The sequence below is a fragment of the Lygodium microphyllum genome, chromosome 5 (assembly GCF_053477565.2).
Source record: "Lygodium microphyllum isolate KBCC chromosome 5, Lygodium_microphyllum_v1.1.10, whole genome shotgun sequence".
In the NCBI taxonomy this organism is placed as follows: domain Eukaryota; kingdom Viridiplantae; phylum Streptophyta; class Polypodiopsida; order Schizaeales; family Lygodiaceae; genus Lygodium; species Lygodium microphyllum.
Window position 1 is genome coordinate 47,606,743 of NC_141139.1, and position 25,885 is coordinate 47,632,627.

The 25,885-nt window shown below is 41.4% G+C and overlaps 1 long non-coding RNA gene across 1 annotated transcript; it reads right to left on the reverse strand.

Annotated features, from left to right (window-relative positions):
- Positions 1-17,844: 17,844 nt before the first annotated feature.
- Positions 17,845-18,783, reverse strand: LOC148035784 (uncharacterized). Its single transcript, XR_015690995.1, has 3 exons — positions 18,502-18,783; positions 18,266-18,356; positions 17,845-18,179 (listed from the first exon to the last, which is right to left on the reverse strand). It is a non-coding gene; the product is annotated as an uncharacterized LOC148035784 (long non-coding RNA).
- Between the last annotated feature and the right edge of the window lie 7,102 nt (positions 18,784-25,885).

Here is a 25,885-nt window from a genome sequence, read left to right on the forward strand (position 1 = left end):
TCTCCTTGCAAGCCTCTACGGTGGTTGTAATATACTCTACCTATGTACCCTTACCCTTGTCTTCACTCATTTTATGGTACTATGGTCCAATATGCCTTGCTCTCCCATAATAATGACAAGTAAATGAGGATGTATAGCCACAAGACTTAGTGTGAGACTGTCCACGTGACTGAGAGTAAGACCGTTTAGAGTCTCTACCACAGCAATCATTATTGTCCCCCTTCCATTATTGTATCTAACTGTCAAAGCATGAGAGGTGTGAGAAGCATTGATATTCTTCTTGTTAATCTCTTCAGTCAAAAATGCACCCTCTACATCTTGCAATTGTAACCCATCAGTAGTAGGAATGTTGGCACACATAACAATATGAAATGTATCCCATGATTCAAGTAGCACAACTAAAAGAAACAAGGGAAGAAGAGCGCCCTTTAATTCAATCCATTGTAAAGAAAAATGGCTAATAATGGATTGAAACTCATTTAACTAGGCTAACATAAAGTGCCCTCCTTCATGCGAAGGTCCATGAGTTGCTTCAACCAATACATTTGAGAACCAGAGACATGGTGAATCTTTTCCCATAATTCCCATGCGGATTTCCCATCAAATACAATGTTACAAAACACCTGATTAGAGAGGGATAATATGATGGTGGACTTACATATCTCATCTAATTCAACCCAATCATCTACATCAATAAGTTTTGCCCTAACACCCTTATGTTTCAAGGGCCTAACTTGCATTTTCTACACTAAAACTTGCCAGATTTGGGCTTCCAGTAGTAGATGTAGTTGGTGCCATCCAACTTGTTAATATTAAAGATAGCATTATCAGCTAAGCCACTAGCCATAATGAAGGCACACAAGTGCACAAACTGTCCAAATAGGTTTTTGCAAGAGCAAGAAAGAGAGACACACAAGATATGGGAACTCCAATAGTCACAATGAGTATTCATCCTTCCCTTTATTCAAATGTCACTGAAAGAATAAAGAATGAAGTGACAGTGAAGGGCGCCTGCCACTTGCAATGTGCAGGTGTGTGGATATGCGGGTACTACCAGTGTAACTAATACATGGGGGTGGCTAGACATAAGTACCTTTACTACCAACATGTATATATCACTTATGCCTTGAATAGCTTTGAAATTTGTTTATTTTGTGACTCTTATGTTCTCTTGAAGGTTTGGTGTAGTCATGGAACAAAGCAAAGCCATGCAAGATATTCTAGACAGTGCTTTCGGCTCCATTGAAAGTAGTGAGTTGGTAGAATTGAACAAAATGGCCACAACATTGTCTCTTTGATGCTTCCCAGCTTGGAGCCATTCACACGGGTATGGAAGATAGTTTTTTTAATCATGTTTGCATGAAGATGCTATCTATATTTTTGGAGATAAACATTTGTATGTTTTGTTGCAACCAAAATGTAGGCTCTAATAGAGTGAGCATGCGAAATATGAAAGAGGTGGCAAGGGGACAAGGAAGGCATGTTGCTAAATGTGCAAGAACTACAAGGATTTGAAGAAACACAAGGAGTACTCCAAGTTCTTCAAACTTTAAAAATCTTGACACCAAGATGAATGAGTTAATGGAAATGCAGATGGCTTTATGTATGCAGGTAGACCATGCACTTGCCATGTACTCAAGAGAGTTACATGAAGATGCTAAAGGTTTGTATAGTATTTTGTTTGAGATAAAGCATACCCAGAGTGTTTTTCACCAAGTGTGATCTGGGTGGTGAAGTAAGGACACTTTTGGCAATTATTTCTGAGACAAGTACGTTAATGAAACTACTAGTGAATAATATGTGGGCATTGTTCTGGGGGCTCAGGGATGACTATGAGCCTATGATTTTCCAGAGAGGTTACTAGTTTCCGTTCTTGCTATTTCAAATGAATGTTAGTAAGTTTAATGCCTTGCTACAACAATTGAGTCATCAAATGAGCGATTGCAGCTAGGGAGGGAGACTTTCTTAGGGGAAATTTATAACCTCATGCTGTCTTGCATATTTGAATTGCTTGGGTGAGCATTTTTTGTGATAATATGTGCTTTTTTTTGTGAAGCTTGCGTGGAATGTGCTAAGATGTGCAAGACTTTCTTGGGAGAAAACTTATAAGGTCATACTATCTCACATCTTTTAAAGTGCTTGAGCCAACACTTTTTTGTGATAACATATGCTTCTTTTTTGCAAGGCTGATGGAATGTGCTATGGTGTGCAATGTTTGTGATGTAAGAATATTTGAGTGAAGTGTATTGAGTATGTGCAATGTGATGTCTCTTTCTTAAGGTTTATGTGGAGCGGTTTTGATAATCCAGTGATGGTTGGTATATTTACATTTGATATTTAAATATTTAAATATTAATGATACGTTTAACATGCCCATATGTATATATTGAGCCATGCCTTTGATAAAACATGTTGATAACATATTTTGTGGGCACCAATCAACATGGGGTGTTCGCATTGAACAACTAGTAGAGACTATGAGTTGCATGTTCATAAAGGTGTGCTTAGCTCCACTAGGTGTGAACAATGGCAAGTTGCCAAGCTGAGGGCTCAAATAGAATTTTGGAATATGACAAATCCATTTGTAGGGGTGTTCAAAACAACCTACCTTTTCATCAAGAGATTCCAAATGGTCATTTGTGAATTAGGCCAATGATAGTTTGTTGTAGAATTGGCTAATTTTTACCATCACTAGTTGGTTGCAATGACCGATATCACATGGGTGTGGAAAATAATGTGATTGGTATGCCTTTTCACCTTGGGAATGTAAGTGGCGATAGTGAACCACCTCAACGGTAGTTTGGTGTGGACTTTAATGCTTTGGCATCAGTGGGTGGTTGCAATGGCCGAAAACGTAGGAATGTGAAAAATCATGTGATTATTGAGTCACAAGTTAGTAATGCTTCAATGTTTAGTTGCCAAAATGAAGGAAAAAATAATGGAATGGGTTATGAGAGTTTATCTCACCATGTTGAGATTGCAAATAGGAATAATGAGCCGGTTGAACATGTTGATATGGATTTAAATATGATGCATGTTGATCATGTTCTGCCTGATATTTTAACATCAAACAATGGTTGTGATAATGCTTTGTTGCCTGGATATAGTGCTTATGACCATCTAGATTTGATTATTTGCATGTTTCACAAAAAGCATGTTGATTTGATGCACATCTTGTTGCAAAGAGACCTCTTTGGAAAGGTTGCCGGCTATGTTAGTATGATTGAATTCCAAAAGAGGAGACTACCACATTCTCATACTTTGCTAATTTTAGAGTAGCCTTTCAAACCTTCTAAAGCATGTCACTATGATAGAATGGTTTGTATTGAGTTGCTTGATAGAGTTAAGTTTCCAGCCTTATTTGAGATAATTTCAAAATGCAACATTCATGGCCCTTTCAAACATTTCAATCCTAAGAGTCATTGCATGGAAAAGGGTAATGCACTAAATACTACCCTAAAAAATTAGTGGGCATGACGACGGTTGATAGTTTTGGCTATCCCATCTATCGAAGGGGAGATGATGAAAACACAGTGATCATAAACGGTAATGTTATTTGCGCTTATGACTGTTTGGATTTGATTGCTCGTGTGTTTCGCAAAAAGCATGTTGATTTTATGCACATGTTGTTGTTGCAAAGAGACCTCTTTGAAAAAGGGTAATGTACTAAATAATACCCTAAAAATTTAGTGGGCATGGCAATGGTTGATAGTTTTGGCTATCCCATCTATCGAAGGTGAGATGATGAAAACATAGTGATCATAAATGGTAATGTTATTGGTAATTAGTGGATTGTTCCATATAATCCTTTCTTGATTAAGAAGTATAATGGCAAGACGATGGAAACACAATGATCATAAACGATAACATTATTGGTAATCGGTGGGTTGTTCCATATGATCCTTTCTTGAGTAAGAAGTATAATGCACGAATAAATGTGGAGGTTTGCTCGACAATGGTGATTGTTAAGTATTTGTATAAGTATGTGTAAAGGGGCATGACTGTGAAACCATCAAATTTTTTTACTTGGGTTGATTTAGTACAAAATGGTGGCAGTATTCATGAGGTGGATGAGATCTAGAGTTACAGATGCACAATATGTTTCTTCCTCTAAGGCATGTTGGCGGATTTATGATTTCCCATTGCACAATGAAAAGCTGATATACAGCAATTGCAAATGCACTTGTCTGGTGAGAATTATTTGGTGTTTTGAGATGCAGATAACATATTGGATGTTGTGCAAAATGAAGATGTCCAGAAGACTACACTTACTGAATGGTTTGTGTGCAATCGCTTTCATTCGGAGGCTAGAACTGTCCGCTATCAAGACTTTCCAATGTACTAGGTATGGAATGCACAACATAAGAGGTAGACAAAGAGGAGTGTGGATTACATGTGGTTAGATGTATTTTTTGGTGCCTACTTGTGATGAGCTTTACTATTTGTGGATACTTTTAATAGAGTGTCAAGGGTGTACTTCTTTTGGATGTCTACATACTATTGATAATGTGGTCTATGATACTTTTAGGGATGCTTGCATTGCAAGGGGTATGCTAGAGAGTCATGATGAGTATGCTATGTGCTTGGAAGAAGCTACCTCAATGCAAATCGGTGCTCAACTTCCTACTTTGTTTGTTGCAATTTGGGTCTTTTGTGAGCCAACTTGGCCTGGCTAGATTTTTTGTGCCAATGGTAGAGGATATCCTACATAGATCGCAACTACATCACATGCATGTCTCTCCTGGTGTTCTGCAGCATGAGGCATGTAACATGGCTTTATTACATCTTCAAGACCTTTTATGCCATACATGGCAAAGACTCTCTAATTTTGATGGATTGTGAGAACATCATTAACCAAACTCTCAAGTGCATGCTAATCCCCTTTTGTAAGATCAATATGCATACAACACATCGAAATAGCGTAGGGTTTCTGAATCTATGGAGGCAATATTGAATAATGGACAGAGAATTGCCTTTGATGCAGTTATGGATGCTATTGATGCAAATACTAGGGGTATATTCTTTTTGGATGGCCCTGTGGATCTGGGAAGACTTTCATGTATAAATGTTTGCTTGTGAAGGTGCACAGTGGTGGTCGTATAGCGTTGTCAATAGCGTCGTGCGACATTACTGCCTTGCTCCTACCAAGTATTTGTACAGCTCACTCTTGGTTTAAAATTAGAGTAGACTTAAATAGTCAATCCACCTGTAATATTCCTATTCAAAGTGACCTTGCTCAGTTGTTGGAACAGCCAAAAGCCTTATTTTGTGAAATGAGACTCCTAGAACCCATCGATATGCCTTTGAAGTAGTTGATAGAATTTTGTGAGATGTTATGAGCTATGATATGCCATTTGGTGGAAAGGTTGTTTTATTTGGAGGGCATTTTAGGAAGGTCTTCCAGTTGTGGTGAAGGTAACATACAAGGATATTGCTAATGCTACACTATGTTACTTTGATTTGTAGCATTATGTGAGGGTGTTAACACTATATGAGATTATGCAACTATCAATGGTTGGTAATGAGGTGGACAATGGGTTCATTGTTGGATTCAAGGAATAGGAGATAAAGTGGGCATTACCAAGAACTATGATAAGTTGTGGGTTCCAATTGGCATGGTGTTGAATGGACACTCTATTGAAACCTTGATTGGTAGTGTTTAGGTGACTATCCAGTGTGGGTGACTGTACAATATATTTTAGTGAGAAAGCTATACTTGCATAGCGGAATACATAGGTGCTACTTTGAATGAACATACATTGCAGTTGATGCTTGGGAAGGTTAGACAGTATTATAATGCAAACTCAATTGCAAAGACAGATGACTCATTTTTGTACCCTGTTGAGTATTTGAGCACATCAAATCTTGGAGTTGGATTTCCTCCTCATTTATTGTTGCTAAAGATAAATGCACCTGCTATTCATAGAAACTTAAACCTAGGAAGGAGTCTATGTAATGGTACCTGATTGATATGTAAGGCCTTCAATAGAAAAGTGATAGATGTTGAGATAATAACAAGGACAAATGTGGGTGAACGAGTTTTATTCCTAGGATTACTTTTATTTCCAATGCTATGCAACTACCATTTACTATGAAACAGAGGCAATTTCCAATTTATTGGCATTCGCTATGACTATTAATAAGTTGTTGGGGGTAAAGGCGCCTCTGCCTAGCCGCCCGTGTATTACTACACTGACAGTCACCGCCACTGCACACTGCAGGTGGCGGGCACCTGTCACCGTCACTTTATTCTTTATTCTTTAGTGACAGTTTGAATAAAGGATGGCCCAGTCACACATTGTGACTATTGGAGTTCCCATTTCTAGTCTCTCCCTTTCTTGCTCTTGCTCTCCCGCCATAGCTCTCGAGTCCAACCTTCGATCTGTCACTCCCTTTCAACTGGTATCAAAGCTTTGCTTTCCGACTCTTGAGCTTGGTTCGTGGCATTCTCAGCATCCCATCGACTCCCTACTTGCATTGGGTCTCCTTCTCGACAGCCATATCCGACTCCTTCGAGCTCCCGTCACTCCCCGGCTTCCCGAGCACCTTCCTAGCATTGTTGGGCACCTTCAGGGCATTACATCCGAAGTAGATCATTTTCTTCAAGGTTTACTTTAGTTCTTAGGTCTCACAAGTTGTAAACAAGTTGTGGGCAGCCATAGCTCACACCTCTTGGAGCTTCCTTCACCTGGATCTTGCTTCTAGCCTATCAAGGCTTGCTGAGGCTTGGTGTAGGCCTTCTTTGGCCCTCATTTGTGCCCCCTTTGGGCCCCATTGTTGACACATGGGATAGCAAACCCCCCCAGCCAGCTCACGTTGTTTTTGCGCCTGTTTCAAAATCTAGCCCAAAAATCACTCTTTTTCTCATATCTCGAACATTCAAAACTCGATTCAGGCAAGGTAACATTCTAAGTTGGGGTTTTGGCACGCTCTGGACACGATGGGGATGTCAGATTTGCCAAATTCTAAAAACAAAATCTTCTGCAACAGATTTTAGGTCTGAGACAGCATGTATTTGTACGCCTATGCTTGTTTGGGCATGACTACATAACCGGTTTGATGCCTATTGCATCCCGATTGATTGGGGGATTGAAGCTACATGTAATGCTATGATTTTGGCCTGATTTTGGAGCTAGAAATATATAGCTTATAACAGTAAATGCATGTTGAATACTCTTGGGCTGAAGCTATCTTTCATGCTTTGACATATTCCTATTGGTTCCGGATGTATGTCTTGGGTTATGCTATGATGTATTGATCATCAAGGGACAACTTTGAGCTTGTCATTGAATCCGGATTCTTTTGGAAGCTTGAGCTTATTTCAGCCCGCACTTATTGACATTGGTATATGCTTTGACAGTTATGCTTCTTGGGTTTATGCATACCCGTTGCCTACAGCTTGATGCTCATGTCACGGTTGATTACCCTATGCATACGTTGAGCTTGAGTGCTCATTGAAGCTCCACCTTGGATGCATTTTGGATTATCTGGAGTAGTCTTGGATGTTACTTAGCTTGTCAGAGTTTGGATTGGGATGTATTTGATGTCTTACATGCTTACAGATGCTACATATGGATGCTCTACCGCCTACATGTTCGAGATGTACTATTGATGTATTGTCTTGGACTTGTGTCATTGGCACTGTGTCTTGCCTTGGCTTGAGCTCTTGAGCTCGTACATACGACTTTTGTGCCAGTGGGAGCATTCTTGCATTGAGCCGTTACATGCTATTGAGCAGTTTACAGACACTTGAGACTTTGGGACTTCTTACCTTTTGGGATGATACATCATATGACTTGGTTCACTGTATGCTTATGAGCTAAGTCTCAGTTTTGGATCCGTATCTTTGTGAACTGACACCTACTTGTGTCAAGTTTTGGTAGTGGCAAGAACACTTTGCCCCGTTGATTAGGGGGTGTGCCTACTCACTGGCAGATGTTTGTATGACATACTTGGGTGTTGGATTCATGCTTATCGACCGCCATATGCTTATGCTATGCCTGCATGATGCCGGCTTTGGTCTTGGCAATATCTGATTGCCTTGGGATCTAATTTTGGCACTATTAGCTCTCTTTTCCTGAAATCTGAAATTTATTACAGCAAGCATATATGTATGGACTGACATGGATTTTTCATGCTGAAACACTCTGAAATGATATACTTTCACTAGTACTTGGTGGGCAGCAGCTTTGGTTCCACTTTCTTCGCTATTTTTCCTCGATTTTGGCGATTTTTTGGTCTTTTTCTGCAGTAAACAGCAAGCAGTTTTGAACTATCTACAGTCTTCCAGCCTACATTATGGCAAGTTTGTCCATTGATCATGCTATTTTCAACATCACTAAGCTTGATGGTACAAATTACTCTTATTGGAAGAGCTAGATTTGGTAGGTGTTGGTGTAGAAATCGCAGATCAAACCTTTGAGGTTAAGCAGGCATCCGCCTGCAACTATGCCAAATGAGGAATGGCTTGAGCTTGATGAGTTATGCAAGTCCACTATTGTATTGTCTCTCACAGAACAGGTTCACTATAATGTCTTTGAGGAAGAATAGAGTGCATGGCAGTTGTGGGAAAAGATCAAAAATCTATATGACAAGAAAATTCCAGCGAGTCAGATGTATTGGGTGGCTGAAGCAACTTATGGATCTGCGCATGAAGGAGAATGTGACTATGTCTGCTCACTTGAGCCAGTTCCATGCTATACTCAAGAACTTGACTTCGCAGGACATCACTTTTGCAGAGGATATCACTCCTCTTTTCTTGCTTGGTACTCTTAATGAGTCATGGGATGTATTCCGCATTGCATTATGTGCCTCTACTGCTACCTTGAAATTATCTGATGTTGAGAGTACTCTTCTGCAAGAAGAGGTTAACCGTGAGAATTTGGATGCCTCTCGTGTGTCGCATGCTATGACAATTAGAGGCAAGAATGATGGATATGGAAAGCATGGCAGTGGCAGTGGCCATGGCCGGGATTCTCAAAAATCTCGATCCAAGTCTCGTGGGAAGTCATGTAGCAAATCCCATGGCAGGAATGCAGATGTTACTTGTCACCATTGTGGGAAAAAGGGCCATATTAGGCCACAATGCCATGAATTGCGCAATGAAAGTCGCAAAGATAAGAGGAAAGACAAAGTGCAGGATAAGTTTTCTGATCGCAGCATAGTACCTGCAAAGTCCAGTGTTAAAATTGAAGAGATCAATGTTATGCAGCCTAAGAATGTTGATGATGATGATTATATCCTAGCAGCTTCTTCTAGTGCTTCGCAGATGACAGAGATACACTTTATGTATGCACAGTGTTGGCTCTTGGACTCAGGTGCGTCCTTTCATGTGACACCTTGCCGAGAGTGGTTTCATTCATACCGTACTGTTTCGGGTTCTATGCGCTTGGGTAATGACAACTCTCTTGATATTGTGGACATTGTTGATGTTAGCTTGTAGTTTCCTTCTAGCAGCAGTTTTGTTATGCAGGATGTACGTCATGTACCTGCTTTGACACGCAGTCTCATGTCAGCTGGACAGCTTGATGATGCAGGATATCATGTATGTTTTGGAGACTCTGCATGGAAGATCACTCGTGGCAGACTTGTGATTGTGAGAGGTGCCAAGGCTGGCAGTCTCTACCCCTTGATTGTATCAGCTTCTTCCCTTGATCATGTTTTGTCTGTGGGTTCTATCCCACATGTATCTCTTTGGCATGCTCGTTTGGGCCATATGTCTTTGAAGGGAATGAAAATGCTTTCTGGTTTGCAGTACTTATCGCCCCTTGATTATGCATGTTTTGATTCATGTGAGCATTGTCTTTATGGTAGGTAGACTAGGTCTACACATAAGAAGTTTGGTAGGCAATGCATGAGTGAGCCCTTGGGATTGGTACATTCGAATGTCTGTGGGCCCATGCCTTGTCAGTCTATGGGTGGTGTAAAGTATTTTGTTACGTTCATAGATGATTTTTCACGAAAATTTTGGGCTTATCCCATTAAGCTGAAATCCGATGTCTTGGCTATGTTTCGGAGATGGCTTGCATTGGTTGAGAACCAGTCTAGGTATAGGCTAAAATGCCTGAGGACAGATAATGGGGGTGAGTATGTCTCACGTGCTTTTGAGCAGTTATGTGATGAGAGGGGTATTAAGCATCATTTGACTGCCCCCTACACCCCCCCCAGAATGGTTTGGGCTAAGCAGATGAATAGAACCATCCAGGAGCGTGTACGCAGTATGCTTAACTATGCAGGCCTACCACAGAGCTTTTGGGCTGAGGTAGTTAGTACAACTGTGCATGTCATAAACAGATCACCCTCTAGCGGTTTGGATTTCTAGGTCGCAGAGGAGGTATGGACTAGAAAACCTCCCTCTTACGCGCATCTCCGTGTCTTTGGATGTGAAGCATTTTGCCATGTGCCCAGGGACAAGAGAAGTAAGCTAGATCTCAAGAGTGTCAAATGCATTTTCCTTGGTTATGGGGATGCAAGCGAGATGGGTTACCGTCTTTGGGATCCGCAGGTGGGAAACGTCATCCGCAGTCATGATGTAGTCTTCCATGAAGACAAAATGCAAAGGCAGCCTGAGAGAGTTGTTGAGATCCGCAGGGTCATATTTCAGGAGGAGTCGAGAGCTCCTGCACAGCCAGTTGGATAGCCTACAGGTGCAGCAGATGCTCATGGTCAGGGTGTTGGACAAGCAGCTAGGCAGGCAGCAGAGCCTACCGTGAGACGGTCTACTAGAGACAGACGTCCACCTGATAGATTTCAACCCTCGATGCATTATGTCTTAGTTACAGATGCAGGAGAGCCTTTCACCTATGATGAGGCTATGTGCAGGGGTGACAGTCACTCTTGGGAGAGGGCTACGCAGTTTGAGATAGACTCCCTGCATAAGAATGATACTTGGGATTTGGTTTCCTTGCCTACGGGCAAGAAGGCTTTGCCATGCAAGTTGGTGTACAAGCTAAAAATTACCCCTGGACACCCTAAGCCGGCATACAAGGCTAGATTGGTAGCAAAGGGTTTTAAGTAGGAGCATGTTGTGGACTTTGATGAGGTCTTTTCTCCTGTGGTTAAGATGACCACCTTGCGCTTAGTCTTGGCTTTGGTTGCTCAGCTTGACTTGGATATATACCAGATGGATGTCAAGATGGCTTTCTTACATGGGGACTTGCATGATGAGATTTATATGGAGCAGCCTAAGGGCTTTGCAGAACCTGGCAGGGAGCACCTGGTGTGCAAATTGAAGAAAAGTCTTTATGGCTTGAAACAGGCACCTAGGGAGTGGTATCATAAGTTTGATGCCTTTATGCAGTCACAGGGCTACAACTGGAGTGCTATGGATCCGTGTTTTTACACGAAGAAAGCCCATGATGGTTCTTTATTGATTTTGGTACTCTATGTGGATGATATGCTGACACCAGGGAAAGCTCATGATGAGCTAGATGCTCTTAAGGCTCAGCTCAAGAAGAGCTTTGAGATGAAAGATCTAGGACAGGCCGCTCACATACTTGGTATGCGCATTAGATACAATAGGTATCAGGGACTCCTCTACTTGTCACAGAGGGAGTACATTCATAAAGTCCTTGAGCACTTCCGCATGCAGGACGTAAAGCCCATTGGATGTCCATTGCCTTCTTATGTGAAGGTATCACAGGCTGATTGTTCACAGACAGATGAGTGGAGGGCCGAGATGGCCAAGATTCCTTATGCATCCGCAGTGGGCAGCCTTATGTATGCCATGATAGCCACTCGTCCAGATATTGCCTTTGCAGTTGGTGTTGTGGCACGCTATATGGCTACACCTGGCAAGAAGCATTGGGATGCCGTGAAGGGTATCATGAGGTACCTAAAGGGCACTGCAGATATGTGCAGATGCTATGGCAGCCAAGATACAGGAGTCATGGGGTACATTGACTCTGATTATGCAGGACATGCAGATAATAGGAAGTCCACTTCCGACTATGTATTCACCTATGCTAGAGGTGTTGTTTCTTGGATGTCCAGGGTGCAGAAATGCATGGTCCTTTCTACTACAGAGGCTGAGTATGTTGTAACCCTGAGGCTTGCAAGGAGGCCATTTGGTTGGGTCGTTTAGTTGCTGACCTTGGTATTGATGCTATCCCTACACTGCATTCGGATTCTATGAGTGCTATTCAGTTAGCCAAGAATCCCGGTCTTCCATGCGAAGACGAAACACATTGAGGTGAGGTATCACTTCATACGTGGGGTCGTTGAGGACAAGTCTGTTGATCTTGCCAAGATCTCGACTGACCAGAATCCTGCAGATTTGCTCATGAAAAGCCTCTCTACAAGGTGCTTTTCCTTCCTCAAGAGGTTGATGGGCGTGGGATGAGATGACGTCTTTCCTCATCCTGTTGTACATGTGTACATGTTGTACTGCCCTTTTTCTTTTTCTTTTCACTCCTCACTGGGGCAGATTCGCCTTTAAGTGGAAGGTTGTTGGGGGGTAAAGGCGCCTCTGCCTAGCCACCTGTGTATTACTACATTGACAATCACCGCCACTGCACACTACAGGTGGCGGGCGCCCGTCACACTGTCACTTTATTCTTTATTCTTTTAGTGACAGTTTGAATAAAGGAATTCTTTATTCTTTTAGTGACAGTTTGAATAAAGGAAGGCCCGGTCACACATTGTGACTGTTGGAGTTCCCACTTCTAGTCTCTCCCTTTCTTACTCTTGCTCTCTCGCCATAGGTCTTGAGTCCAACCTTCGATCAGTTGCTCCCTTTCATAAGTCACAAGGATAGACTCTATCCATTGTTGGGCTTTATCTAAAAGCCCCAGTATTTATACATGGTCAATTGCATGTTGCATTTTCAAAAGTGAAATCTTCACATTGTGTGAAATTCCTGTTGGGTGACAAGGATGGGAACATGACCATAAACATTGTGTAGAAGGATGTACTTTAGAAGGTGTAGTGATGCACGTTGTTTTTTCTACAAGGATGTAGCTATTGACGACCATGTAGGGTCACTAGTTTGACATATGTGTGAATTTCTCTTCATGCCATGTTTGGTTAGCATATACTCTTTTAGAAGTGGATTTTTTTAATATTTTAGTATTTATTCAAATTTTGTATATGCCTACCCTAGACTAGGGTTATTATCCCTAGCTTCTAACTATCAAAAGGAGCTACATTGCATATTGTGTGCAGTAACAAGTGATGATACCATGAGGATGCTTGCAAGAGTTGTTGAGCATTTACATGATAATGTCAACATAGACATTAAGCTCTCAATTTTTATTGAAGTTACACATTTTGGATATATGCAATGTTTTTGAGTATATATATATAAGGTTGACCACAAGAAGAGGTTTCAACGCTCTCACACTAAAATAAGATACTAAGGCATTGGTTTAATTATAGGTTCAAGGATTTGGGTTGTTTTGTGACACTGCATCAACATCTGATACCTACTAAATGGTTCACAATGGTTTGGCTAGTTATTATTATTTTGGGAATGAAATGGCCTTTGTTAGTTGTTCCACACACTTATGTTGATATTTTGTTCAGATGCAGGTGTTAAAAAGAGAGGTAGGACTATTGCATCCCACTTGCAATTACGAGCAGAAACTATGAAATCAATCCCTACTTTGCCTTGGTATGTTTTGCTCGATGATAGCAATTTTGCTAATGATTCCTCAAAGAAGAGGAAGCTTTTTTTCTATTAGGCACCTTGAAAGCAACACCTTTTTTGTCGGCATCGGTCATTAACCTATGGTACTTGGAAACGATCGTGTGTGTGGACAGAAAATAGGATATCTCAAAAGGCTTGGCCTTAATGGCTTGCTAATGGAAAGTAGGATGTCATATACCTTCCCTTCATGGCATGGTCAATAGAAATATGCCAATGATAATATGTCGAGCTCTACTTCATCTATGAATATCCTACTTGGAGATAAAAATGATTTGTGTCTAAAGAAAGTCCTTTTGTGGTGCTTGGTCTTTGTTTCAATTGTGATCCATTTTTCAGTATACTATTACTATTTCTAAGTATTGCGTAAAGCAAGCATGTGATTTTTCACCTTCGTGTGAGGGTGAGCATTTATAAGTACAATGCATAGAAGAGATTGCTTGTATTTCTGGCATTCTATGTTACTTAATGTTATAAAACCCGAAAAACACGCATTTAAGGGGTAAAAATGGGGTTTTTGCAAAATAAATGGGAGATATGAGACATAATGCCTGCAAAACCTGAAATTTTGCTGTCAAGGAACCTAAGGGCCACAACCCACAATCAGTGTTAATTTCTAGTCATTTTTTATTGAAGAAAATAGAGAAAAAATACCAAAAAATTGTGAAAAATAGGTTTTAAATGGGAGAAAATTAGGAAACGGTAAAAGGAAAATTCCAAAAAATTACATGTGTGTTTGTGCAGTGTATAATGAAGGTAAAGCACGAGCCTCTCCATTTCTAAGTTGTTTCATTTCTCTCTCCCTCTCTTTGTGTCCCCCTTGATTCCCTATGTCTATATATTTTTTCCCTCCCTCTCTCTTTCCCCACAATTCTCTCTATAAGTTTTTTCTTCCCGCCTTTTGTTTGATTTTTTTCTCTCTCATCTCCTTATTCCCTCTATCTATCTCTCTCTCTCTCTCTCTCTCTCTCAAAAATATAAATTTTCCAATAGAGAATGTTAGATATACATACAATCTCACCTACACATGACCATAAGAAAACACATGCTTGCTTTACGTAATATTTAGATGGCTTCCTCGCTCCCTCTCTTCCCCCCTCCCCCCCCCCCACACACACACATCAAACTTAAAACTAAAAGTAGTTTAAATAGGAGAAATGGATTATTGAGAGAAGTTGCCGTGTGGTAGCACCGCAACTTTGCTCACTACTACTACGAAGCGGTCTAGCGTTCTGTGTGCACGAAGCGCAAGCAAAATGCTAGTTTATTATGATTATAACTTGTGATTTGAGGCCTAGCCATACATTTCCTAAAAATACTTTTGTTGAGTAAAGCCCTTATCATCTATTTTGAATCCATTAGGACCTTAGGACTAATGTTTCTAGAAAGTATTATTCTAACCATTAGATTTAGCAATTTAGCTACTATTGCCACTAGAATACTTGCATGAAATTAGATCATGACCTTAAGTTAACAATCTTATGAAGTAAGATCACAAGATGAGTTAGCAATATTAATTAAAGTTGAGGAACTAGGGTAGCCCTTAAGATCTTGGAAAAGAGGAAGGCTCTTGGGTTTGATGGGCTTACAATGGAAGTGGTGATACATTCTAGTTGCAGCTACACGAATGCATCACAAAGCTAATAAATAAGTACTAGAATGAAGGAGCTCTTGGATGAGAACCATCATTCCTTTGATTCCACAATAAATGCAATGTGCTCAACTAAACCATTTGCAGAGCCTATTTCACTACTTGGAATATTCACTAAAGAGCTTGCACTAGGACTCTCTCCTATACTAGAGCTTGTACAAAATATTCACTAAAGAGCTATGAGACTCTCTCCTATACTAGACCTTATACAAAATATTCACTTGAGTGTTGCATGAAATAGTCACTAAAGATCTTGCATTAAAACTCTTTCCTATAATAGAAAGATATTTAAACCCCCATCAATTTGGATTTATTAAGTGTAGGAATCTAATCAACAATGTATTGAACATTATGTTAGCCAAAGAATGGGCTGAGATGGCCAATCAAGCAACAATCCTTCAAGTGGATATTGAGAAAGTCTTTGATTCAATGAGCTAGAAATTACTGGAGGAGGACAATAAGAAAAATGGGACTCATTGAGGACCTAACAAAATCTCCTTCATGCTCTCTAGCAATGCACAAGCCTTTGTAGCATTGAATGGCTTTTTACTATAACTATTTAAAATCTAGCAAGGCGTGAGACAAATATGTCCTCTTAGGCCCCTTGCTTTTTTCCATTACCACTTGTAGACCCTTTTTGCCTATTGGATGACTTGGTCCAAATATGAAAAATTCATGGGATAAGGCATAGGAGCAAACAACTAATCTTCCAAGGCTTTGCACATGTATTATTAATGATGCCTCATACCAATAGGCACAATATGGAGAGATCTATGAATGTGCTAAAGATGTATGAAGAGGCGTGGGCTTTAGAATCAATTTTCACATATCTAGGCTAATCAATTTGTCGTGATTTGGGATGGACAAGAAAGTCACTAGAATGGGCACAATATGCAAGTAAAGGCTTTCCTATGGGAGTAACTATCGTCAAATCAGCAAGAATGCAATGATACTTGGACAAAATGAGGCGAAAACTCAACTATTGGAAGACTACATCTTGGCAACTCCATGTCATATTGCAAATTTTCAAAATTTTCATGTATCCTACCCTTTAGATTCTCCATGCCATTACTAAGATAGAACCATAAGCTTTCTAAGACATGGGATTCAATCACATGTAAAATTCTCCATGCCATTACAAGATCCATAATGACTTTATTGGAAAAGGACCACAAATCTTGAATATAGAAATAGACACACTCAAAACCAAGCTGCTTAAAAGAAAGTAACAACAACATGCCCCATGGGATGTGATGATTGAGGATATCACTTATAGAAGGGAATGAAATTGTGTTGTGGATTGTTAAGTAGATCGAGATTTTTAAATCTCATGTGGTCTTCAAAGTCAAAGTCAAGGGGCAACAGGCAACATAATTGAATCATGGAAAAGAATTCTAAAACTTGACCATATAGATAGAAGTAGGCATCGATTTTGTCATCGATTTTGTGCCACGATGATAGTTATTTACTTGTCTTTACAATTTAAGTAATTATGTATTTGGCTTTACAATTTAAGCCACATTTACCAAACATGCCTGGGAGAAGAGTTGGGCCTATTGTTAAGATGGGCCGCTACCAAATTTAGAACAATTATTTTGTCAGGGTTAGTTTAATTAAGGGCTTACCAAGATGAGTAAAGTCAATTGGAACTACATTGCCAATAAATTATTCAAAGCACATTAGGAGGAAACAAAGTGTGCGTTGTGCTAAAAATGGGCAAGAAAAGCATTGAAGATGTGCTAAAGTTGAACAACATTTAAAATCTTTAGCCAAAAACATGTGGACCAAGAATAATCTAAGCAACCTCTATGCTTGATACATAAATGCATGTCAATTCTTCATATTAGAGTGTAGAGCCTTGAGAGACATCAAAGCTACAATGTGAACCAAGTTGCATCTTTACATATCATTCTTTGGATTGGGAGACATTAAAGCTATATTAAGGCTTAAGAGACATTAAAGCTATATTAGACCCTTAAGAGACGTTAAAGCTATATTGTAACATAAGTTGCATTGAACTTGATAGAACAATTCGTTGGCTCTATTACACGTAAAAATATAAATTTGTATCAATTTAGAAATGTCCATTCTTACATCATATGGGAAAGGCTACAACAAAAGGGATTCTAATATAGCTATAAGTCTAGGCTTCTTAGATTATTCTTGGGTCCACACATATTTTTGGCTAAAAGATTTTAAAGTTGGTCCACATATATTTTTGGCTAAAAGGTTTTTAATGTTGTTCAACTTTAGCACATCTAAGTCTCATGTAACTCCCTTTTGTTGTTGCTCGACTCTAAATTCCTCCTTAGCGATACATTCCTCAACCTATCATCGAATGAGCCCCTTTATTCTGATTTTCTCACATTCCTCAACATATAATCGAATTGGCCCCTTTCTTCCGATGATCCTCAAACGTTTCATTTAACCTCCATACAAATTTGTAGAGTATAGGAACTATTTCTTGCATTCCTTAAACATACCATAGAACTGGCCCCTTTCTCTCATTGCTCAAATGTTCGATTTAACTTCCATACAAATTTGTAGAGGCGTTAGTCTCTCTAATTAGATGATAGATATAGAAACAGTGTAAAAAGGACCAATATTGATGACAAAGAATACAATATGTCGAATATACAAGGAAGGCGTACAGTACAGCTTCCTCAACTTTCAGGATTGATGAAACACATGTGTCACTGGCAGTATACAGGAGGGTCTGCAAGGGTCCTCAGCCGGCATGATGAATTCAGACACAGAGGGAGGGGGATGTGATCCACATATTGACATGAATGATGGTATGTAAGGAAGGATCAGCAGAGGAAGGTGGGATCGCAGCAGCAGCAGCAGCACTCGTCCAACAAGCAGCAGCAACACAATGCCGCCAAGCTGCAAAGGCAGCACCACGACATGAGCATCATCACACTCAATCAGAAGTAACAGACTTTAACAATGGAGAAAATAACAAGACTCACCATCCCCGCCAGAAGCCTCGGGAGTGTCTCGGCGGAGGCTGCTGATAGTAAGGCTGCTGCTGCTGCGGAGGCGGACCAACGGGAGGATATCCTGATAATTTCCGAATTTTAATTGATAAGAAACAGAAATACACGAATTAGTTAGCGTAGGATATTTTTGATTTTTGCGAGAGGACAGTAATTAGAACGTTGGATAGAATGCTAGGTAGCATTGCAGGGGAAGCGAGACAGTATACCTTGCGGCGGGTAGCCATAGCTGGCGTAAGCCTGCTGCTGGGGTTGTCCATGGTGGTGGTGATGGTGGTGGTCGTGCCCCATCGTTAGTTAGCTAAATTAATCTACTCGTGTAAGATTCAGTGCTGCACGTTAGCTGACTGATTTTACGAGAGCGTCGACAAGGCAGACAAAAGATTAGATCGCGGTAAGGAACAACAACGAATGAGCAGAGAAATCACAGGACTGATGAATGAATGGCGGAAATAAGGAAGGAATCCCCGGAGGTATATAATGCGTCGAATTCCTTGCATATTATATATCACATAACATAACACGATTCATGACTAAGTCGTTCATAATACGCGTGCCCCCCACCGCCCCTCCACCTTCTGCGTCCTTTCCTTGCCCGCCGACACGTGTCCCGCCACGCCAGCTCCGTCAAAACCGTGTCCCTACCGCCACCACACCAACACGTGTGTAAATGTAGCGTGCCGTTGTGCCACCAAACTTCAAAGCATCAACCTCAATCCATTCGGGTTTATCCAACCCACCTCCTTTTCTTTCATAATGCTAAGAAAATTGCTGTTCTTCTCAATCAATACATATGTACAAACACATCTAAGTGATGGCCTACGGATCCGGCCCCAAGAAAACAATCAATTACATACTTCCCTAAGCAGCTCCGATGCACGAAAGTTGTAAAATTGTTCCTCTCATTGTGGTAATGGATGTTACACACATGCTTTTGTTAAAAATTGTAGTAGGAATGATGGCCAAAAGGAAAGATAAAAACAAATTTTGCAATGAGAAGTTGTTTTTCCTTCAAGGCCATGACCATATTGCCCCCATGTCCTCTGCAACATTTCGTGGAGTCTTCAACACTAAACGTAACATGTTTCAAAGTCTATATAAAAAGCTTTAACCTTCAACAATTTGCAAGTGCTTGCCTAGATTTTGCAAGTTTTTAGATTATATTATAGCTAAACTATGATCATCTAAGTAATAGTGAGATCGATACATTTGGGTGCACCACCAAAGATAGTGTATATGTAGCCAATATTATTTACATTGATGTATGAAGGCATTCAACTTTAAACTTGATGATATATGTTGTCCCTTGGGAAGAGCGTGATGATCTTGTTGGTATAGTTTCTAGAATGGTGTGTATTTAACACGTATAGTTCCTATACGGTAACAAGTATAATGCCATAACTCACATGCTTTTCCACTTTAAAAAGTAGATATCATCAAGCTTGGTGCATGAAATTTGATAGAGTCAAAGCACTGTAGTTGGCTTGCAAGATAACATTTTAGAGAACTATCAACTTTGGCAATGCTTGTGTTTTGACTATGTGAAACACTCTACTTCAAAGTCAAAATTAGAAACCTACATAGGAGTGAGAAGACTTAAGATTTGCTAGACCCTCTCATCTCCCATTTTTTGCTTAACCTAACTTGCATGAAGACTAGGTTGACTCTTGCTTTCAAATGGAAACACTAACTTGTAAGCCGCAAATCCAACTTTTTACAACCATTCTAGAAGGGAGAAATGTGTCTTCTTTATTAGTCTATTAACAATCATTGAAATAACATTATGGCCCTTCTTGTTCCTAGGTGGACTAATAAGAAACTAGCTGGCGTGGCCGGCGTTGCCTACTACCGCGCTTCGCACAGTGTGTGAATCATTGCAAAGCTCGTGAGGCTACGCCTCGCTAGCTTCACATTTTTTTCTCTAACATAATAATTATTGGAAGGCTAGGTACCCTTCAAATGACCCAACTCAAAGGCTTATTTGAAAGATTACTTTGCATGCTCGGATAATTGTAGATGTTCTCTGAAAACACATTGCAAAGTACACATTTTAGACCAATGTCATAGATGGACAGAACAATTCAAAGGTGAAAGTGCATTTGGCCCATGCATCCAATAGTGGACTTCATCACAAGCTATGAAGGAAAGCAAAAAGTATGCAAATAATGATAAAACTATTCAAAGACGTTCTTTTTCGCAAAGGTGCGTTGCTAGTGAGCATTGGAGCATATGCAACATTGTGTAGTGGCAACACTCCCATGTTTTTTTCACATTAATGATTATGCCGACCGCACTCTTTAAAAAAAAATTTACTTGAAACAAACATGTTAATCACTTATCAATGGAGACTTGTATCAAAGAAGAATTATAATGGAAAAAAAATGTATTTCGAAATACTAGAATTAGAAGAAGGTGTGTAAATATCAACTCCACTAGACACAATAATATCAAAGTGCAATTAATGCACCCTAACCAGGCATTTGAAAGATCAGTGAACTCATGATATTCCCAATATCATAGGATGCACAAAGAATGTCTTTTTTGAATCTGGAATGTATTCACGAGGGTGGTATCTCTTGGAGTAGCACCCATAGGGGTGCCACCTGTGAACGACTGAGTAGAAGCTAGAGTCACTAGAGTAGACATCCCCACAGATGTGACAAATTCTACAGGTAATGCAACTCCACCAAAACAACGAGATGGAGACACTGCATTAGTACCTCCACAACAACCACATGAGCCACCCTCTCTCAAATCTACACGAGAGCGAGGAGTTGAACCTATATCTCAAGTCGATCGTCGCAGGCTCACCGCGTTCACGTCTCTGCAACATCCCCTAGAACTACTCCCTCTGTGCGGCCTAAGTCTGGAGTGTCGACCTCGTCTATTGGAAACCAAAGCATCAGAGTGTTCCAAATTAGATCTAATGGAACGACCTGATGGTGTCCGAGACAGCTCGTGGTCTACCATATCTCTAAATCGAGCCATTTGATCTAGAGACATACGTGTAAATATCTCCTATAGCTCCTCCTCGCTCATCCCCCAACTCATCATGCTCTCCAAATATCGCCATAGGTCACCTGCAGCACCAGACAAAAATTGATGTTATTATAATCAATATAAAGATTTAAGTAAAGCACGATAATATAAGTCTGAAAAAAACTATATTACTTAAAATGCATATTCTAGAGTACCCTTATAAGCGATTCATCAACGAATTGAGTAGGCGGATGCTGCAAGTATGATGTAGCCTATAGCCCCATGTCAATCTTCTGACACAACTCCGCATACACTGGAAGGTCAATAGAAAGGTCACCATAAAAGGATAAGTCCACCTCGTTCTCAAAGAATTCTTGGCCTCCTGTCTTTCCATCATTGTTACCCGATTCTGCCTCCTCTACTACATGTTCCAAGCCATCTTTGACCTCCACCCCTTGTAATATCGACCCCTCCATCTACATATTGTTCTCATCTATGCTAAGAACATTGCTTTCATCATATACTCTCGCACTTCGGGGAGCTAAAGGCACAACATACCACCATCGAGGTTGTCAGGGGTTTGGATAGCACTACAAGATATAGACCTTATAGCGACGTTTAAAGCGACGAAAATACAAACAACAAAATTTGCCCCCGTCGTCGCAAAAAGCGTCGTTATTGACGATGCCATAGAATCGTCGCTATATGCGTCGCATTTGCGACGTAAATAGCGACGCATATAGCGACGGTTACAGAGAATTTGCGACGCTGATAGCGACGACAATAGCGACGCGTGCAGTAAATTTGCGACGCAAATAGCGACGGTAACAGAGAAAAAAAAAATTTGTGGCAGGGCAGCAAGCTGCCCTGCCACATATAGCACTGTGTGCTGTATGAGAGCCATACAAAATAGTTTCTGCATTGCTGCATACAAAGCGTTTGCAAACAAAAAGAATGTATACTGAAATCATAAAACTGATAGATGAAATAAATACATGATATCGCATAAAACGCGATTGGTACAATCATAAAACAATATCACTAATACATAGAAAATGTCTACATAGATCGGGCGACTAAAAACTAAAGGTATGTGAGCTCTAAGGATCCAAGGGCGAGCTACAAATCATCATCCCCCGAAAGCTCTTCCCGCTGTAAAGGAGCATCAAACGGATTCTGCAGAAAAAGAAACAACATATCAATCCACCATACAATAATAACTACGGACAAGAAAGATGAGTGACTTACTGGGCCGCCGCGTCTATACAATCGGTCGATCAATGATCTGAGACCGTGCCTCTCTGCATATCGAGTCTCAAGGCTTTGCGGATCGCGATTTGTAATGGAGTGCTGCAAAGAAAACAAAATGCTAACTGTTAGAAACATGATTGTCAGTACAAAGAATATCTCAAAAAAACAAATAAGCAAAACAAAAGAGAAACTTACAAAGTCCTCCAAATATGTCCTGTGGCCGCCACTCCCAAGATGATGTACCGATCCGGCCTCGATTCGTGCCCTCGTCGCCTCCCGCTGCTGACTCCAACGTCCTGGCGAATTTGTAGCCTCCTCCCTCAGTCGGCGCCAGTCGTCTGCATCTAACCACTCGGGCTTTGAAGCCCCACTCTTGATTGCCTTACGTGCGTCGGATCGTCTATGTGACATGTATGCACGCATGCAATCCATCATCCAGCCCGTAGAGAATCTATCCACTGCGGCTGGCACCGGGAACTCCTCGTGCAAGGATGCTACTATGTACTCCTTGCTCCCCTCCGGTATGTTCCTCCAATGATCCAGGACGTTGTGCCGAAAAACTTGTTGGCACAACTCCCTCATGCGAGCCATCACCCTCCTCCCCTCATCATTCATGATGATGGCTCCTGACCTGCCATCCACTAGGTATCCATAATCCCTAGGAGTGTGCCTTGTATGGGCCCTCTCCCATCTCCGTCCACGCTCCTGGGCATATCCAGGAGACCCCTGAACATCCGGTGTACCGACGGGGGTACCCTCTCCCGGAGTGCCACTCAAAGGGGTGCCACCAGAGGGGGTGCCACCAAAAGGAGTGCCACTAGAGGGGGTGCCACCAAAAGGAGTGCCACCAAAAGGCGTGACATCTGCTGACGGCTGCGCAAAAGCCGGAGTAATTGGAGTGGACGTCCCCACAGGTGTGACAAATCCTGGAGGTGACCGAGCTCCAGCTGAACGACGAGACGGAGACACCGTGTCCGTGTCTCCACAGCAACACCCCCCTGATCCTCCTGCAATCGCAGTCCCTCCCTCTGGCCCAAGTCGCGAGCGTCGAGATCGTCTGCTCGAAGCTGAAGCATCTGATCGCGCTGAAGCTGATCTAGCAAAGCGCCCTGACGAAGAACGAGACAGCTCCTGATCTGCAATCTCTCTGAATCTCGCGAGCTGATCTGGAGACATACGTGCCATCATCTCCTGAAACTCCTCATCACTCATCCCTCGACTCATCCTGAAAATGTCGATACCTGCACAGATAAAAAATAATGTTAGAATAATCAATTTAAACTATACAAAGCACATTAATATAAATCATTTTTAAAAAATCCCTCTTAAAATGCATATCTTATCTACCTTTATGAAAGATCTAAACAACGAATTGAGTAATACAATTCTCCAAGAATGAAGTATTCTATGGTCCCATGTTAATCTCTTGACACAACTCTGCATACACTGGAAGGTCGATAGACATGTCACCACAAAAGAACGAGTCTGCCTCGTTCTCAAAAAATTCTACGACTTTTGTATTTCCATCATTGTTAGCCGATGCGGGCTCCAAGCTTGCGGTGGCCTCCACCCCTTGTAATTTCGATCTCTCTATTTGCATATTTTCTTCATCTATGCCTGGAACATCGCTTTGATCGTATACTCTCGTACCTCGAGGAGTTGAAGGTATAACATACCACCATCGAGGTTGTCGGGGATTTGGATAGAAGATTACCTATTCACAAACACTTACAAACCGTCTTCAAACCATTGTGACATAAACCATGTCGTATTACAATTAGCAAGCAAATGCCTAGTTGTACCTGTTCACAATGGGCCGGCAACACAAAGGTGTCGCGCAAATCCATCCATTTTTTTTCGGAATCTATTTCGAGAAATCCAGATGGACCTGGTCGAACTGTTGCGCCAGCTCTTCCAAGTACCACTTTGAACCACTGCACGTCGAATATTATCATGGAGAAGCTACGGTAATCCACCGTAATAATACTTTGCAAATTCCCAAAATACTCCATCTCATCCACAACCGTGTTCGGATCCGTTGCTCGTCGCCGGCTCTCTTGCTCAAACCTTGCCATGACACCACAGTCCATTGTGGAGCGCATTTTGTCAATACGCTCCACCCGAAAATGCCGTCCGCGCGACCACGCTGCACTATATATTTTGTACTGCACATTGAAACACTCAAATTAGATGTAGCAAGCAAATTTAGATACGACACATTCTAAACCCCTCATTACCTTTGGACTACATCCCCTCGAGAACTCCCACTCCTCCATTGAGACCTCTGTCCCTTCGCTGGATGCTGCGGTCAAGGCTCCATGCAACCATCGTCTTGACATAAACCGCGGCATCTCCTCCATGCCTTCGGGATATCGAATCGGTCGGTGACGCGTACTGCGTCGGAATTCAGCTCGCGCTTCCTCTCGATCTTGCCTTGCAATCTGGTACTTGGCGAGCCACGTCTCCATGGAGGCATGGTGCAACATACAAAAGCGATTTACCTTCTCTTCCATTGAGGCATCCATTCTTTTTTCTACCCCATTTCCAACCACTACATCTCCAGTCAGCCTATCATCGTCCTTCAGCGTCCATAGCATTTCATTGTTTGGTTCCACCGTTGGTAGCCATTGTGAGATATGCACTAACGCCTCTGACACCAACCAACCTTTCAGGGTTTTCATGAAGCGCTCCAGGAAGAACATCCATCGCGTATGGACAGGTCTAGCAATCTCCACTTCATCCACAAGATGCACAAGAAGGTGAACTTGTATCGTGAGCATGCTAGTGGGCAGGTATTTCTCAAAGAGACAGACCGTCTCAACTGCTCCCCGCCTTGCGGATTCAATAGAGAACGTCTTAATCTCTTTCTGTGAGATCCATTGCACTAAAGTCGACAGCTTGTAAATGGCCTCGCGAATTTCTAGAGTTAGGCATCCCGCGATCGCGATCGGTAGGACAAACTGCCACAAATGAGAAAGCATTAAGAATAATGATCACTTTTCAAATTTCAAAATGTCCACGCTAATTAAAATCCATTCTGTTCACAAACCTGACATATCTTATGCCAATCATGGGATTTTAGCCCAGAAATTTGGTCATCTTTAGAAAATGCGGACCTGAGAGAACGCATCATACCCGTCGGAGTGCGGATAGACTTGATTACTTGCTTCACAATGTGCTCTTCTTTGGTAGACAAAACCCAGGGAGCGCGAGGAAGCTGGACTCCCCCTTCAGCACTCGACTGGGGCCAAAGCGCCTCCATCTTACCTACCTCCTTTAAATCCATTCGTGACCCTATAGTGTCTCTCTTTCCTGTGATGTGGTCCCATAGCAAGCTGTCCACATTTTTGAAAATATGCATGG